General features: G+C 37.3%; 1 long non-coding RNA gene and 1 pseudogene across 1 annotated transcript; both read right to left on the minus strand.

Moving 5' to 3' along the window:
• Positions 1-3,325: 3,325 nt before the first annotated feature.
• Positions 3,326-4,909, minus strand: LOC127650270 (uncharacterized). Its single transcript, XR_007971417.1, has 3 exons — positions 4,881-4,909; positions 3,933-4,007; positions 3,326-3,374 (listed from the first exon to the last, which is right to left on the minus strand). It is a non-coding gene; the product is annotated as an uncharacterized LOC127650270 (long non-coding RNA).
• Positions 4,910-5,197: 288 nt separating this feature from the next.
• LOC127650124 (class I histocompatibility antigen, F10 alpha chain-like) overlaps positions 5,198-17,480 on the minus strand; it is a 32,795-nt pseudogene continuing 20,512 nt past the window's right edge.

Raw genomic sequence — 17,480 nt, forward strand, 5'->3', positions numbered from 1 at the left:
AGCTGACCTTTGGGGTCACATAGGGAGGTATTTTTTAAAAAGTATCCTGTCATTTTACCCTCCTCTGCATGCCTCAGCTTTTCTGGCCTGCCTCATATTTCTCAGTGAATTTTAAACTTTCTGGATATAGCTCTTACTTTATTCTTTTTATTTTTCCTGTTCTTAGTTTTTACTCTTATCTTTTTATTTATTTATTTTTTAACCGCTTAATCTAAATGTCTTTCTAAATCATTTTCCTTATCTTCTTCTAATATATGAATTATTATACCCCATACATGAATACATTTCCTATCTGTTTGTCAATTTACTTTTTAGGATCAGTTTTCATCTAGATTTTAGTTTTTATTTCTCCACTTGTTCCTTCTTCATTTTTACTTGGCATATAAAAATGAAAATTTATTTTAGCACCCTTAATTTAGATAAATCAATACATCTAGAGAATAAATTAATCTTTTATTTTTTAAATGTATTTCTTTCTACACTAATCTTCAACGGCAATATTTTGAAACAATTTTCCCAATTTCTTTCACCTTTACTTTTTAATACACAAAGTTCATTCACGTCACTTTATTATTTATTTATTTTGCTTTCTCATTTCTTTGAGATGTTACACAGTGGACTTCTAGATTTTACGCTTTCCACTGGAGTTTTACCTTATGTAATATAACAACACTTATCTTAAATACAACCTTTGTTTAAATTCCAATTACTTAGTTGACTTCAGTTTAATGCAATACACTGGACTTAAAGCTTTAATTCTTATTCTCTTTATTTATTATTTTATTTTTCTCCTAACTATTTTTGATTTTTTAAACTGATTTTAATTACTTTACAGTTGTTTCATTTTTTTAATTTCAATTTCAAATGTTTTATTGTTACTTGTCCCTGTGCTTTAAAGGTTAAACTTTAAGCACAGATATCTTTTGACTTCTCTGTATGAAGTTCACTTGTCTTCTGTGACTGAGTAGTTCAGAGGCCTGTCATATTTTTCAGCTGCTAGTCTAAAAAAAACCTCACAAGCTAAGAGTTAACTTTCTGTCTACGCAGCAAAGCTGAGTCTCTCTAACTTGGTCACACACCCTACAATATCTCTTGAATGTATAGATTATCTGCATGAAGTCAAATACATTTCTATGCTACAGTCTAGTTTAGGAGTTATGTTCTAGCCCATTCCAATCAACAGCTGCTAGACTAAGAACAGCCAAGACTAAATGTTTTCCAGCCAGTTGTAAGTTAACTTTTTGATTTCTTTTTTCCTAATTTTGTTTTTACATCTATATTAAATGTATATTTCTATCTATATATCTTTATCATTGGTTTTATCTCCACTTTACAACCAGAATATTTATTAGGTGCCTTTTCTTCCTGTTATATCAGCTCTTCTCTGCCTCCATATATTGATGGAAGGTTGAAAATAGCCCAAATATATTTTCTCTGCTGTAAATTGCATATATACCCCTTACCATTTATGCAGCACAGGCTGATATTTTGGAACATTTTTAGTTTTCTATATTTTAACAAAGTTAATTATTCCAAAGTTTCTCAAGACAGGCTTTCAGTCCAATCTTTGTACTGGGCTTATGTCTGTACTCAGTCATACACGTCCATACACACTTGCTCTTTACACACTTTCAAACACAAATACAGATACTCTCACAAACCACAGAAATGACCACACTTTTTACAAACACAAGGCCTTTATAAACACAGAGCTCACAATAACACAAAATAATTCTAGAACGCAACTATTCTACCACTCCTCTTGAGTGACCCGTTCCTACAGGTTTATACACACAAACACACACTCCTCTTGAGTGACCCGTTCCTACAGGTTTTATACACACAAACACACACTCCTCTTGAGTGACCCGTTCCTACAGGTTTTATACACACAAACACACACTCCTCTTGAGTGACCCGTTCCTACAGGTTTTATACACACAAACACACAGTCCTCTTGAGTGACCCGTTCCTACAGGTTTTATACACACAAACACACACTCCTCTTGAGTGACCCGTTCCTACAGGTTTTATACACACACACTCCTCTTGAGTGACCCGTTCCTACAGGTTTTATACACACACACTCCTCTTGAGTGACCCGTTCCTACAGGTTTTATACACACAAAACAATTAACAAAAATTTACAGATGATTGCATGCAATTATTTCTTCTGGAATCAAAACCCTTTATTTATTCTTATTTTCCTTTTTTATTGGTTTAGAAGAGCTTTTTGAGCGTTCTTACCACCACAGGCTGAACTGGCAAGTAACACAAACGTTTATAAGCAAAATATGCTTACCTCCTAATGGTGGCCACCGTGTTTGTGTTCGCCTTCCCAGCCAGCCTGTGATGTAAAGACTCTGCTCTCTTCTGTCCCTGTTCGGGCGCCAATTGTTGTAGTTTTTCATGCCAATTTTGTGAAAAATCACTCAGCATCTTTGGGGTTTAAATTTCAGAAGAATAGACTTTATTATCACACAATAAAGCCGAGTTGCCTACAGTGAAACCACAGTAACAACAACAACAACAACAACAACAACTGAAGCATCTTTGGTTTGGTTTTACTTAAATACACCTCCTCAAACAAGGTGGGGCTTACATGCATTATCTATCATGCTCTTCATTGACTCTGGTCTTGACCATATTAAGAAGTAACAGAATGTCCTTTGGAAGAGATCAATTCTCCCCCCTAAGTAATGCTATTTATGTTTCTGCACACACAGTCAAATAGTCAAACCTATGTGAGCACATATTCATCACGTCACAGGCCTTTACATACAGTAAACTGCATGTTTGCCCCTCAGACATAACTGTGGTATAAATAAACCATGTTTTCATCGATTACTCCTGATTAACTTGATAAAAAATATACTACACTACTTGAAGCTTGCTTCTAAAACAACCAGGCCAATTTAACTGTTACACTTGTGTAAAATCACCATGCAACAACTGCTTTATGCAGCACAATGAGCTAGTAGCTAACAGCTAGCGGTCGTGTAATTGTTTATTGTTTTGTGTCACGTTTAAGATGATGTCACGGCAGTGGAAGTGGCGCAACTATGACGATCAGACTATAATCCCACCCACGTTGAGGTGGAACTAAACAGCAGTGGAAAAGCAAGTTCAGAAACGTAAAGTGAGTCGAACTGTAATGTGCAGTGGAAAAATGTCATAAATGATTGACAGTTTTGTTGTCCATAGAGAATTCACTGGAGTTGCTCCCATTTCCTGTTGGAGAAACAAAGAGTCAAACTGTCTCTATAATGTATTATAATTTGCCATATTAAATTAAGCATGAAATATATTTAAATGAGGGTCATGCTTACCAGAGTCAGACAAATCGCTCTCCTGACTTCCTGCTTTTGATCCATCTAGACATGAAACATATGGATTCAAAAGTTACATGAGAGATATTGATGCACAATGAAAGGTTCTCTCTCCACTTTCAGTCCATGTAAAGAGATGTGTACAACTGACATTCATTTCCATAATGGAAATACATATAAATTATAATATAATAATAGAATTATAATATATAAATTAGGGATGGGACAATATATTTCTAATTATGAAATATTGAGAACTGTAATGAGGCAAATTTTGACATTTAAACATAATTTAAACATCTGCATTATTGTTTTATGTCCACACAATCATAAATGACATGATCCGTCAGACATAAAAATCCCTGTTTTCAAGACAGGTTCTGTTCAGTTCTGTTGCTTGTTCTACACCTGATCAGCCTGAATGTAACCAACTCATTTTAAAGGTTAATTTGTTTGTGGTCTTTTCTTACAATAAATGTATACGAATAACTCTTTGTGAACCTCGTATCGTATATTGAATTGAATCATAAGATAACCATATCGTCCCACCTAAAACAAAAGGCATTTTCCTGATAAGTGACATTTATAAAAACATGTAGTTACCTTTAAGCAGTCTCTCTCCCTCCTCAGGCTTATTTACATTGTCGACAGGTATCACAGTAGAATTCACATGGCCTGCTGTAAAACAGAAGAATAACGTGCTACACGGCAGTTCAGACAGGTCAAATCAAAAAGTTCTGCAATCAGCTTTAAGACACACGTCAGATTGAATTCCTCCATTCATTATTTTTTTTAGCTGCACCCTTCACACAGTGGCATGCAGTGCATAATAGTGGTACCCCTTCAATTCTAGCCAACCATATAGAATATAGAATGTTAGTGACTGAGACTACCATTCTGCTAAACATCTCCTTTTTGAGCTTAAAAGAAGAGGAAAATTAATATGGGCTTGAGTATGAGGCCGAGAAAGTTCACTTTTGGGTGAACTGCCATTTCACTACCTATCTAAGAACAGTATTTGTTAAAAGTATCTGCCAAGAACAACAACATAAATGTAATTAAGCACATGATTGCATCACGTCTTGCTGAGAAACAAGTAGCTGAAGAGAAGGGCCATAATTAGGCTTTATACATTAAAAATTCTTCCATCTGAATGAAAGTAGAGGTACAAATTGAGTAAAGCAGCCCCCCTGTGAGATTTAGGCGAGACTGTTGTAAAATGTAGGATGCTTTATTATTACAAGATGTTTTAAAGTGGTCTTGACTGAAATGAAGCTTGACAGATAAATGTGGTTATTGTTTAAATCATTGCTGTGTGTTTATGGTGTGTCTGAACACATCTGACTTTGTTACTTTTTGAATTTGTATTCCACTGGTATTCCCCTTTGTGTCAAATAAATTATTTCATTTACACAAATAAAGCCATGATGTGTGTTTAGCAGAGTCTGCTCACAATAACCATTTAACCTGTCATTGAATCCCTGTGACAAATTGTATTTCAACACCACTTATTTTTATGAAATTAAATGTATATTTAAAGATAGCTGATACCTGCATTCAGAGGCAATACTTCATTTTGTTCAATAGGGGTCCTCTTGTCCCGATGAGCTGATCTGGGAACTTGAGGGAATGACAGATTTAAACAAGGTGTTTCTTTATTATTGTTCTTTGCACTCAAGTGTTTCTTTTAAACATAAAACTAATATGGTATCAGAGACACAGCAGCATAAACAGAGTCCATATGCTGGTAAGATTTAGCCATTTATGATAATAAATCAGAGGCTTCTCTCATTTTCTTTTAATTAAAGGGGTAATGTCTCTATTAGTTAAAGTATAAAACCCAAAGTATGTGTGTGAGTAAATAGCCACTACTCACAAATGCCTTTCATCTTTAAGATGTAAAGACCTATAAGGGCAATAACCAATACGAACACAACTCCAATCACCACTCCAATGATAACACCCATGCCCGTCACTGGAGCGCAGTTGCCACACTTTCCATAAATGTCAGCCAGTGAAAATGAGGTGCTCTTTAAATTAATCAATATCAAGTGATAATCCTGCCTCTATGTGTATCAGATTTAATTACCCCATTTGTTGATAATGGGTTCATCAAGGGATCTGTGAGCCACATAACAATCATAATCTGCTTCTTCTTTATCCAGTATTTCCACACTCTTCCTTATCTGAAATGTTCCATCATGGTTTGGTAAGACTCCTGATGAAGCAATCTGATCTTCAGGCAGAGATGTTCGATATTTCCTTATTTTCAATGTCACATCCTTGGGGTAGAAGCCAGTGGCCAGACAGGTGAGTTTCAGTTTGCTTTTGTCACTGACAGACTTCCTTGCAAACGCATAAACCTCTGGTGGTGCTGAGAGCAGAGGAAACAATTGAACAATCAGTCAGCAGCCTGTTGACATTGTGTCAAATCAAAATAAAACTGCTGCTAATCAAATGTCCATTCACAAACCAAGGATGAGTAGAGTAAATTCACATTTTAACAGCATCCATCATTCAGTTGGTACACCACACTCAAATAACTGTTATGAATCTTATGGAATTATATGAAGCCAAGCGGAAAAATGTCATGTAATTTAACTCTAGTCATAAATTGTTCGTGGCCCCTTTAAGAACATGAGTTTTGCGACACGCGCTTTTCGCCACTCTCTCATGTTAGAGACGTGAGAACATACGTTGTGCAGAAGAGCTCCTGGTTTTGTTCATCGTTTGAGAATTACTTGGGATGCATATGGACTGTATGTGTGGATTTTGACCACATTTGTGCACGTGTGAAATCTGGGTGTGTGAATATAAAATGAATCATGTCTTATTTAATGATTTAAAGCCCAGAGTGTTTTCCAGTTTAGTGAACAAGTTTAATGAGAATTCTACTGTTTTAAACTGTTATACATGCCCTTACAGCCTGGTTAAAAATGCATAAAATGCTGTGAATGATGTAAGCATGTATTAAGGTGATGTATGCTGAAGCATATGGGTAGACTAATGCCCTGTTTATATTTTCTTTTGACATTGGCCTCTACCGTATTTCATTATCGTATTTTATTTTCGCATTTCATTTTTGTACTTTTTTTATATACGGCCCAATCGACCGCTGTTTTTTCTCTTCTTTTTATCCTGTGCTGTTTCTTTACAACAACCGGCTACATATATTTAAAAATATGTGTATAATTATAATAAAGTATATTTTATTAAATTTAATTGGATTTACTCACAGCTCTTTTTGAGCTCCTGGTCTCCATATTCTCTGAACTTGTTGAGCCAGTCCACACACTCTTTCTCCAGATAACCCTTGGTGTACTGGTTTAGGATGGGTACGCCATCCCATTTTCTCTTGGTTTGGACAGCTTCAAAAACTGGAGCGATCCACCGAGATTGCCTTTGGAAAACTTTGTGTCATTTCCTTGTTTCTCAACTTCACAACCATGTCTCCACTGAAAAACATGGACATCTGAAATTGAGACCAGTGAAAATATTTGTCTGATGATTCAAATAACAGAGAATATGATTGTGTACATTAAAATCCCTTGATGTTCCTCACCTGTCTTATTTTGTCTCATTCGGTCTATCAGAATGTTGACACTGACACTAAACCACTGCTCTTTGCTCTTTCGGGACTGAGTGCCTTTTTCCCAGTAATCCTGCTGCATTTTCTCTTCCATCCAGTGCTGTTTAGGAATCTTTTTCTGTTGCTCACTATTGTAGTAGTCAATCTGTCTGTCATCCAGTAGACCCATCGCAGTGAACTCATAGATGCCTGGCAGATCCATGGGTTTGGATAAAGCGGTGTATATGTAGAACAGGGAGTGTTTGTCAGCTATAAAGAAATAAATGGAAAGAACATTAATAGTGGATTCCTGTTAGGATTGTGGCTTAACCATTCTACTCCAAACTCTTCCAAAGCCTATAGTTTAGTGAACTTAGATAAACGTTTAGCATTGTGGATTTTCTTTCTCAGTAAAACATCCACATCATTATGTATAGCCTGACCAAATGGTTTTCACGATATTTGATACAGTATTTTTCAGAAAACAGTGTGTAGTGGTTACTTGAAAGAATAATTTCCTAATAATGGAAGAAAACAAAATGTATAGTGTCAGGTTCGGTTTGATCGTAGGTGATTTCACACTTCTGAGCTTCCATAATAATTCAATTCTACCACACAAAAACTGCAAATTAGCTACAGGCTTACTTTTGTTAAACACCTCTAATTTGCCATTGAGAACACGTTTTGCTCCAAGATCAAGTTATATCGCAAGCCCTTTTGGCATTTAATGTTGAGCAGGATATGAATTATACAGTATAAATCTACAATATAATAAAATTCTCTGCAATAAAATGCTAATTTTTGAGATCAACAATGGACTGGTTTGTCTACACTAGAAAAAAAAAATCTTGATTAAAAAATTATATTCATCATGGAAATAGTATATTTGATATCAAAAATGCAATTTGTAAAAAGTAATTTTTTTAAATATGTAACGGCCTTTTCATTAGTTAGATTTCACAATGATCTGTCATTCAGTACTGTTGAAAATACAATTACAGATAAAATGTACTTTATACTCATTGGAATTCCAAATACACATACTGTATCTGCTATAAACTTCTTACTAGGAAAAAGATTATAAAAAAAAAATTATAAAAAAACAACATCAATAAATGCCCATTCCTGATATCAACTATTGAATTACAACTATCAAAAAAGCTATTTTTTCATATCTGTAATATGTTTTTGTTTTCTGATGGCAATATTCATTTTATGTAACTGGAAACAGATGTCAAAGATAAAAAAACAAAAACTGGAGAGAAATTTTAGATAATAAAAGCTATAAAAAAGAATAGCATTTAGCCCAAGAACTTTTGTACAGAACCCCAGAGAGGATGTGGTGAGAACCTATTTTCTGAAATTGTTTTGCATTCCCTCGCATTTACATTTTTAAAGACATGGGACAAATAGCCTGACAGTACATTAAATTGCATGGAATATTGTTTTGTAATCTTTTTTTTATGTGTAATTGTTAATGTATCACAACAGAGCATGCATATAGACAAGCAGGCACTAAACATCGATACTGAATTTATCAACAAAAAGATGCTTGATATATGACAAAGGACACCATCTCTGATAAACCTTTTTCAAATGATCATTTTGTAAATTAACTTTGCAGGCAGCATCAAACTACATCAGCCATGAAGTCACTAATAAACTAAAAATATATTGATGACACTTTACACTGTACCTCCATTTGCCTTTAACAAACATATATTGTAGAGATTTCATGAACATTTATATCTATTAAATCAAACTTTCATGCCATTCATAACTACATTATTGTATTTTCAGTTTTGCCTATTAAGTATTGTTTAATACATTAAAACTTTATTGGTTGTTCATGAAAGTTATAAAATGTTAATATATTTGACTGTATATGACATAAACTACCACAAAGAAGCAATTCTGTGTCTATATATATATATGCTGTTTTTTTATAACTTTTCTATGAAAATATGCACCAGACCAGTGGTTCCCAGCCTTTTTACCTTGAAGCCCCCTTTACTTATATATACACGTCTACACATACAGTATATCATCGCCATGGATGCGTGCTCTCTCTCCTCACACACTATTGATAACTGTGAGAAATGCTAATTATTTTATATTTTATATTTAGTATAGTTAAATACTGTTTAATGTTATCTCACATTTTATGGTTCCTTTACGACTCAGTACACTTGACATTGCATTTGCTAATGGATATGGGGAGTGTCCTTCCACACAACTTATTTGAAACCTCTCTAAAATATATAGCTATGGTGTTTGAGCCCCCCGGTTTAGGTCGCAAAGATGTCTGCTATAAAAGCAGGTGCGCAAACACCATTTCTCCGAATTTTCTTCCTTCAAGTCAGTGATTCATCTCTTGTCTAGAAGCCCTCTACTGCTTCACCACCAACTACACGTGTCAGTGGGCGGGATCTTCATGGCAACAAGAAGACTTTCCACTTGCTGCAGTGCTCCGACGAACATTACTCTGCCTTACAGCTTGATGCTTCGCTAGTGACCGGGCCGCTTCAACATCCTTATTCCCCGAAGCGTTTCGGCAGGAGTTGTGTATCCTTATCAATCAAATCATATAATTATATCAATATAATCATATATTATAAGCATTGTATACTGTTATATGTGTGTGTGTGTGTGTGTGTGTGTGTGTGTGTGTGTGTGTGTGTGTGTGTGTGTGTGTGTGTGTGTACATATATATATATATATATATGGTAAAAGTCGCTCTGTTGGATGCTCCAGTGTCTCCAGCAGGCCTCTTCAGCAGCTCTGTGGATAAGTTCGCAGAGCATTACGTTGCGACTCAGCAAAACTTGCAGGTTATGAGACACTTTATGCTGAAACGGTGTAATGTATCACAGCCCCTTGCCCGCTGCCTCAGCGCCCCCAGTGAGCCACCGGCGAGGAAAGGCAAGCCGTGGCCCAAACGGAAGCAGCGTATGCGGAAACCGGCGGCAGCAAAAGTGGTCCTGATGGGCACAGCCCTTTGAAGTGGAATGCAGAGCTCCCTGTTCCCTCCGGGTCTGCTCCAAAGGCATATTATTATTTGTATATTGTGTTGTGTGTAATTATGTGTACATTTGATTTGTAAATTGTGTTGTGTAAATATGTTGTTTATTGTAATTGGTATATGTCTCATCACTGTCATGACTGCTATGTTACTCGGAACTGCACACAAGACTTTCACCTACTTTTGCACTTGTGTATACAGTTGATTGACAACAAAATTGATTTGATTTTGATTTGATTTGAATTAGAATAAAAAAATAAATAAAATTGATTTCTACATTCTTTATAAAACACATAAGTGCATATTCCATAAATAGAGTATTGTGTCATAAAAGGAATATTTTTCTAAGTATTTTAAAATTGGTGTGATGTCATAACTTCAAATGGTTAATTTGTTTAAAAGATTTGAGTTAATAAAATTGGTTGGAAAAAAGAAACCTGTTTTGAAATGTAAGCCTTGTGCTGTACAGTATATCAAGGACATCTGTTTATGTATATCTCTGTTGTTTTGGCTTCTTTATGTGAACAATGCAGAGAGTTAAATGGGTTTAATTCTGAATATAAAAGAATGTCAAACATAAAATCAACATTACCGCAGTAGGGAGAGCACTCGTAGCCACGTGAGAGCTAAAAAACAGCGTTTTCAATGCAAAAATAACTAACGCACCTCTTTTGGTACTTGGTATATGAGGAAAGGTGCATTAGGGAGTATTTATTCTGATGGTAGGCTGCAATAATAAATTCATATCTTTGGGCATTACTGGTGTGCCCAACATACTCTGATGGTGAAATCTTCAGGGTTCATATCGTCACCTTCCGAAAATAATCAGTCATTTTTTGACAAACATATTTTTTTTTGCCTAAATCATCTCATGATATTTGGTTCAGTTATTTGTGTTTTCTGAAAAACCTGAAAAAATTACTTGGGGCATTATTTTAGGAAGGTGATGATATGACTTTTCTAAATTTGGCTAATTCGTATGATATCGTGCGACTGCACTCGTTTGAATTCCTATGACTTTCACTATTTACTTACTAATTACTTGCTTCTGTCACACACAACATCTTACTATCATGTTTTCACACTCTACTGATTGGTTAAGTTTAGATAAGGGGTTTGGGTAAAGGCATAATATTAATAAGTATGTCCTTAACGCCTCGTGCTCGGAACTCATGCTTAATTCCGCATTAGACATCTGGAAATTTGCACATGATGAAGTACCATACAAAGTTGCCAACTCTTAAATTATGTCGACTTTTCATGAGATCGGGTTGGTGTGCCTTAATAGTTGTCCATATTTGCACAAAATTTCCAATTTTAACTCCAAATGCGAGTAAAACACTGGTGCTGTAGGGCCCTGAATATTGTAAATTATTTACAAATGTATCGTATTCTAACTACGTAAATCAGGGCTCTCAACTACTTTCTTGTGGGGGCCAGATTATACAGATGAAAACTTGGCGGGGTTACATTTGTTTCTGATTTTATAATAGTTTATGATAGAATTTATCATCCAAGTTACATGTTACTTAAAAAAAAAACACTAATAATGTGGATTTATGCATTTTAAAATAGTCACAGGGTATACTGTATATTGAATTATAATTTTTTTAAGGTCTGGATCTGGCTGAAGAACAAACATGACTCTCAACTAATAAATCATTTTTGATCAACTTTACTTTGAAAAAAAAAACCATAATAATAATTGATTTTTAATTATTATAAATGCTATTTATCATTTTAGGACTATTGTTTACAAATTATTACAACTGTGGAGAAACATTTAGACATGCTAAAGCCCTGTCACAATATCAACCAACATATGTAAACAATAGTCATATAAACTGCCATGTTTACTTAAGAATGCACTTAAATTTAATTTTCTTTTTGGGGCAAAAAAAAGTCTCTATAAAGTATCATCCTATTCAGTGAGGGAACAAATATTGTGAATTTGCACACAAAAGCTAGTGCAGGAGCCAAATTTTTGTACAGATAATCATTGGGGAATGATGCTGTTTGGGATTGAGATGGCTGACTCACAGCTGATCCCCATAGCCACCACCATTGTGTCCTTGAGTAAGGCACTTAACTCCAGGTTGCTCCGGGGAGATTGTCAATGTAAAAGTGCACTGTAAGTCGCTTTGGATAAAAGCGTCTGCCAAATGCTTAAATGTAAATGTAAATGTATAGAACCAAATATGATCAGGATATTTGCAGGTTCAGATTCATATAATCATTTTTTCCTAGGCCTACAGACCTTGAACAGATGAGACACGATCGTTTGACCACTTCAAGAATAGTGAATAAAACCAATCTTTTCAGCGCATTTTATTTGAACGTTAATCGATTGCTTTTCTTCTCTGGAGTTTCCCAGGGTGTGAGGTGACAGGCAGGTGTGGGGATACTCACGAGCCCCCGGCTGAGGCCACTACGTTGGAGTTTACCCCGGTGGACGAGAGGGTCGCCTCCCTACGCCTACGGGTTGTGGGGGGGGGAACTCTGACTGTTGTCTGTGCATATGCACCGAACAGCAGTTCAGAGTATTCGGCCTTCTTGGAGACCCTGAATGGAGTCCTGAATAGGGCCCCAGTAGGGGACTCCATAGTGATGCTGGGTGACTTCAACGCACACGTGGGAAATGACAAGGACACCTGGAAAGGCGTGATTGGGAGGAACGGCCTCCCTAATCTGAACTCAAGTGGATGTTTGTTATTAGACTTCTGTGCTAGTCATGGATTATCTATAACTAACACCATGTTCGAACATAAGGATGCTCATAAGTGTACGTGGTACCAGAGCACCCTAGGCCGAAGGTCGATGATCGATTTTGTAATCGTGTCGTCAGATCTGAGGCCATATGTTTTGGACACTCGGGTGAAGAGAGGGGCAGAGCTGTGAACCGATCACCATCTGGTGGTGAGTTGGGTCAGGGGGTGGGGAAAGTCTCTGGACAGACCTGGAAAGCCCAAGCGAGTAGTGTGGGTGAACTGGGAACGTTTGGAGGTCCCTGTCCGCGAGATCTTCAACTCACACCTCCGGCGGAGCTTTTCAGGCATCCCTGCGGAGGTTGGGGACATTGAACCGGAGTGGGCAATGTTCAAAGCTTCCATTGCCAAAGCCGCGGTGGAGAGCTGCGGCCGCAAGGTTTTAGGTGCCGCAAGGGGTGGTAACCCTCGAACACCATGGTGGATGCCTTGAACTGGTGGTCAGGGAAGCCGTCCGACTGAAGAAAGAGGCCTTCCGGGATTTGTTGTCCCAGATGTCTCCGGAGGCAGTTGCAAGGTGCCGACAGGCCCGAAGGGCTGCTGCCTCAGCCGTGAGGGAGGCAAAGCAGTGGGTGTGGGAAAAGTTCGGAGAAGCCATGGAGAAGGACTTTCGGTCCGCACCAAAGTGCTTCTGGAAAACCATCCGCCACCTTAGGAGGGGGAAACGGGGAACCATCCAAGCTGTATACAGCAAAGATGGGACGCTGTTGACCTCAACCGAGGAGGTTATTGGGCGGTGGAAGGAACACTTTGAAGAAATTCTAAATCCCAAAACGCCCTCTATGGTAGAGGCAGAGCCGGAGGCTGATGGGGGATCAGATTCTATTTCCCTGGGGGAGGTCACTGAGGTAGACAAACAACTCCGCAGTGGCAAAGCCCCGGGGATTGATGAGATCCGACCAGAAATGCTGAAAGCTTTGGATGTGGAGGGGGTGTCATGGATGACACGCCTCTTCAACATTGCGTGGAAATCTGGGACAGTGCCTAAGGAGTGGCAGAACGGGGTGGTGGTTCCCCTCTTCAAAAAGGGGGATCAGAGAGTGTGTGCCAACTACAGGGGTATCACACTTCTCACTGGCCTGGGAACGCCTCGGGGTCCCCCAGTCAGAGCTGGTTAATGTGGCTCGGGATAGGGAAGTTTGGGGCCCCCTGCTGGAGCAGCTGCCCCCGCGACCTGACTTCGGATAAGCGGTTGAAGATGGATGGATGGATGAAAAAGACACCATCAAATGCTCACCTAAACAGTGCAATCTATCTTTAACAAATCAGCATAACTAAACTATCTCCAGAAAGGCTTAAACGCATGCTCAGGTATGGACAACTAATTATGTCTGGATTCTGTTGCACATGCCAATTAATGTTGTTAAACTCACCGCTGATTGTTGAGGCTTGTGCCTATGAACACTGATTTGTGCACAGAGAGCACTCTGATATTTCAGATGGCGAGACAGTTTGATAAAAAATCAGTCCGAGGAGGGTCACGTGATGCCATGCGAGGAGCAGACGTGTAGACTGCGAACTCTGCGCACTTTGCTAATTTATCTAACATATTATAATCCAGTGGAATTTGATACACCTAGTGACACATTTGCTCTTTGAGCGAATTATGGCAAAGAATTCTAAATCATCGGGCTCTGGAGATATTAAAAGACACTTACGTGTTCAAGATGAAAGCCCTGACAGAACCGCAGGCCGGGGACTTCCCGAGTCTGCTCGACATAACAGGCCATAAGCTGGAAATCGAGCAAGCTCACAGAGTCCCGGCTTGTGTGGTGTATTTTTATCAAGTCAAGTATACATTAATCAAGTATAATCAATGCCATTTTATTCTACAATTATTTCTGATGGTCAAGCAGGTATTTTACTGTGTGTGTGTGTAGAGGCCCATGCAGGAACAGGAATAGCCTCACATATGTGCTCTCATGACTATTGAGAGAATACATGGTGAGGCTCTTCCAAAGGTGTCTCCTGTCCACTTCTTAAAATAATCAGACTGGAGTCAAAGAATAGGATGATGGATAATGGAGACATGTTTGAAATGTATTATCCAAACCTTGGTAAAGGATATGTATTTAAGTGAACACTAACCCAGAGATGCTTCAGTTGTTTCTGCAGGGGCAACTCGGCTTGTTATCTCTGATAATAAAGTATTTTCTTCTGGCGTCAAAACCTTGAGTGATTTTTCACAAATTAGGCAGGAACTACAATACTCGTCGATATGCTGAGAGAGACAGCAGATTCTGGCCAGATTTCTGAGATCACCTGATAAAGATCTCGTGTTGCGCCAGGCGAGGAGCAAAGGAAAGCCTTCTTGGAAGAATCACAATATTTTCTTGTTCCCAGATATTGCTAATTCGACAAGAGAGAAATGCGATGGTTCAAGGAATGTAAGAAACTCTTACATCAACGGAAGATTTTGCATTGATGTTTCCGGCAAAACTGAGAATAAGACACCAAGGACGGCCACAAAGTATTTTTGTGCCCAAAACAAGCATTGCCTTACATAAAAACAATGGGTGAGTAACCATTGGGTGTTTCCCATGTGAGTGGATCAAATCGCTGTTCACTGTCTCGACAGTTTGAGGAAGATGGGCATCATTTTTGTTTCTTTTTGTATTGGTTCCGCCTAGTGGCTGGAGATTGTTTTGTGGAATGACACTCCAAGGGACTATGGGTGACCGAAAAATATAAACTTGCCTACACAAAAGTCATGGTATATATTTTCATGCAGCCTCCGATTGAATTTGACTCTTGACCATCCGAGGAACCGGGATGAATGTTTTGTTTCTTTTTGTGCTGGTTCCGCCTAGCGGTTGGAGTTTGTTTTGTGAGTATTTTTGCAGGACATTGGAATGATTACGTCATCTGCTGCACTCACAAACAGCCGGCTCACTGAACATTCATATGTCTGTCCGAGGAAACTGAACGGCTTTATATCAGCTGGAGTTTGTTTTATGCAGGAACATACCTTGGAGACAGTTCTGTGAATGAATCTACACATTATTTGTGTATTTTGCCTCACAAATTAGTGCAGGGTTAATGCGCACATTTTTCTTTTTTCTGTTTGTTTTGTTCAGGGGGAAGTTTTGGGTTTTATTGTTGCACAAATGCTGAAATGTGGTCTTTATAGTTCTATTTTTGCACACAATAAATGTTTTCAATTATATCAAAATGTCAAATGTTAATATGAGTGTGTTATCTCTCTCCACGTGGAATGTGAATGGGTTGGGGCACCCCATAAAAAAAGGATGGTTATTTCTTTTCTTAAACGTAAGAAATATGATATAGTGTTTCTTCAAGAAAATCATTTTTCCTGGCAGGAGGCTAGAAAATTTGGGAAGATATGGGGTGAACATATTTTCTTTAGTGCTGGCTCAAGTAAAAGCAATATAATTATCATTATATTGGTAAATAAATAAAGAATTAAAATGTATCAAACAGATGAACACATTAACAGATTAACACGGAACTACTGTAACCTACTCTTAATGTGATTAAGGAGGGGTCAGAAGACCGCATAGTCTTCAGACAGGGACACTGCTACTGACACATAATGGTCGCTAGATGGCGCCTCTTGCCAATGGATTGGTCTTAAAAATGTCACTGCGAGATAGCAGTAGGCCTACATGTAACGGGAGCCAGCTGGTACATAGCTGTGCATTTTGTAATCCTCACTCTCCTGACCTCAAGTTGTGCACTGATGCTAGAGGCTGTAGCCTTTAGCCTCCTTGTTAGCGTACCCGCCTCCCACGCCGGTTCGATTCCCATACAGAGCGGGTCGAGTAGGACCGGATAAATATAAATACTTATAGATTGAATTTATCGACATTCTGTCTACGGTTGATCCAGACCTATTTGTCCTGGTAGCATTGTCTTATACTTATTTTAGGATATGCTCCTATATTTAGTTTGTATAATTTCGTTCTCGTTTGGCATAAATTACATTGTGATCCAAGGGTTGTAGCTGGAGGAGTGCGAGGGTGATATGAATATCTATCACCATTATACAAGCCAAAATATGATTGAGTAAATATTACAATTTCATCATGGAAACTTTTTTCTTGAGCACTGAGAAATCTTTCACAACTTCTGCTCATTTATTTGCGTTAACTTCTGTTTTATACAATAGAATTGAATCTGTTATCTGTTCGAATTATTAATGAATTATCATTTATATTCCTTTTTAGCAAAGGTGTGCTTTGTCTTGCAAAAGAAATTATAATAATATAATCGATAATAATTGTAGTGTATATAGTAAAAATAATAATAAAATTTTGCTGTTATTCGTAATCACAGGATAAGCGGTTGACGATGGATGGATGGATGGATGGATGGATGTTATTCGTAATTAAATCGTTGAATTCTCGACATCTTAACACGTATTTACATGGAAATAAGATGAAATAAAAGCTTTCTTTTCTGTGCATTTGTTTACATGTACATGTAATCTGTCATTACCTTGACTGTAATTAATAATCAATTAATAATAAAATACCATTCATGTATTTTCAGTCTTTCAAAAATTATTTTCATCAAATAAATGTTATTCTTTATGTCCAGATTTATTCTGTTTGCATTTACATTTCAGAATATTTAAGAAGTCATTATTATCTTATTATTATAATTATTATTATGATATAATGATATATATTAATGATAATAATTTTTTTGTGTGTGCGCAATTAAGTCCAGTTTGTTTTTGAACAGATTTCGTGTTTATAAAAAAAAAAGTTGTCCTATAAATGCTTTATTTTAGGATATGCTCGTCGTATATTTAGTTTGTATAATTTTGTTCA

This window comes from Xyrauchen texanus, chromosome 10, assembly GCF_025860055.1.
Source record: "Xyrauchen texanus isolate HMW12.3.18 chromosome 10, RBS_HiC_50CHRs, whole genome shotgun sequence".
NCBI classification, from domain to species: Eukaryota; Metazoa; Chordata; class Actinopteri; order Cypriniformes; family Catostomidae; genus Xyrauchen; species Xyrauchen texanus.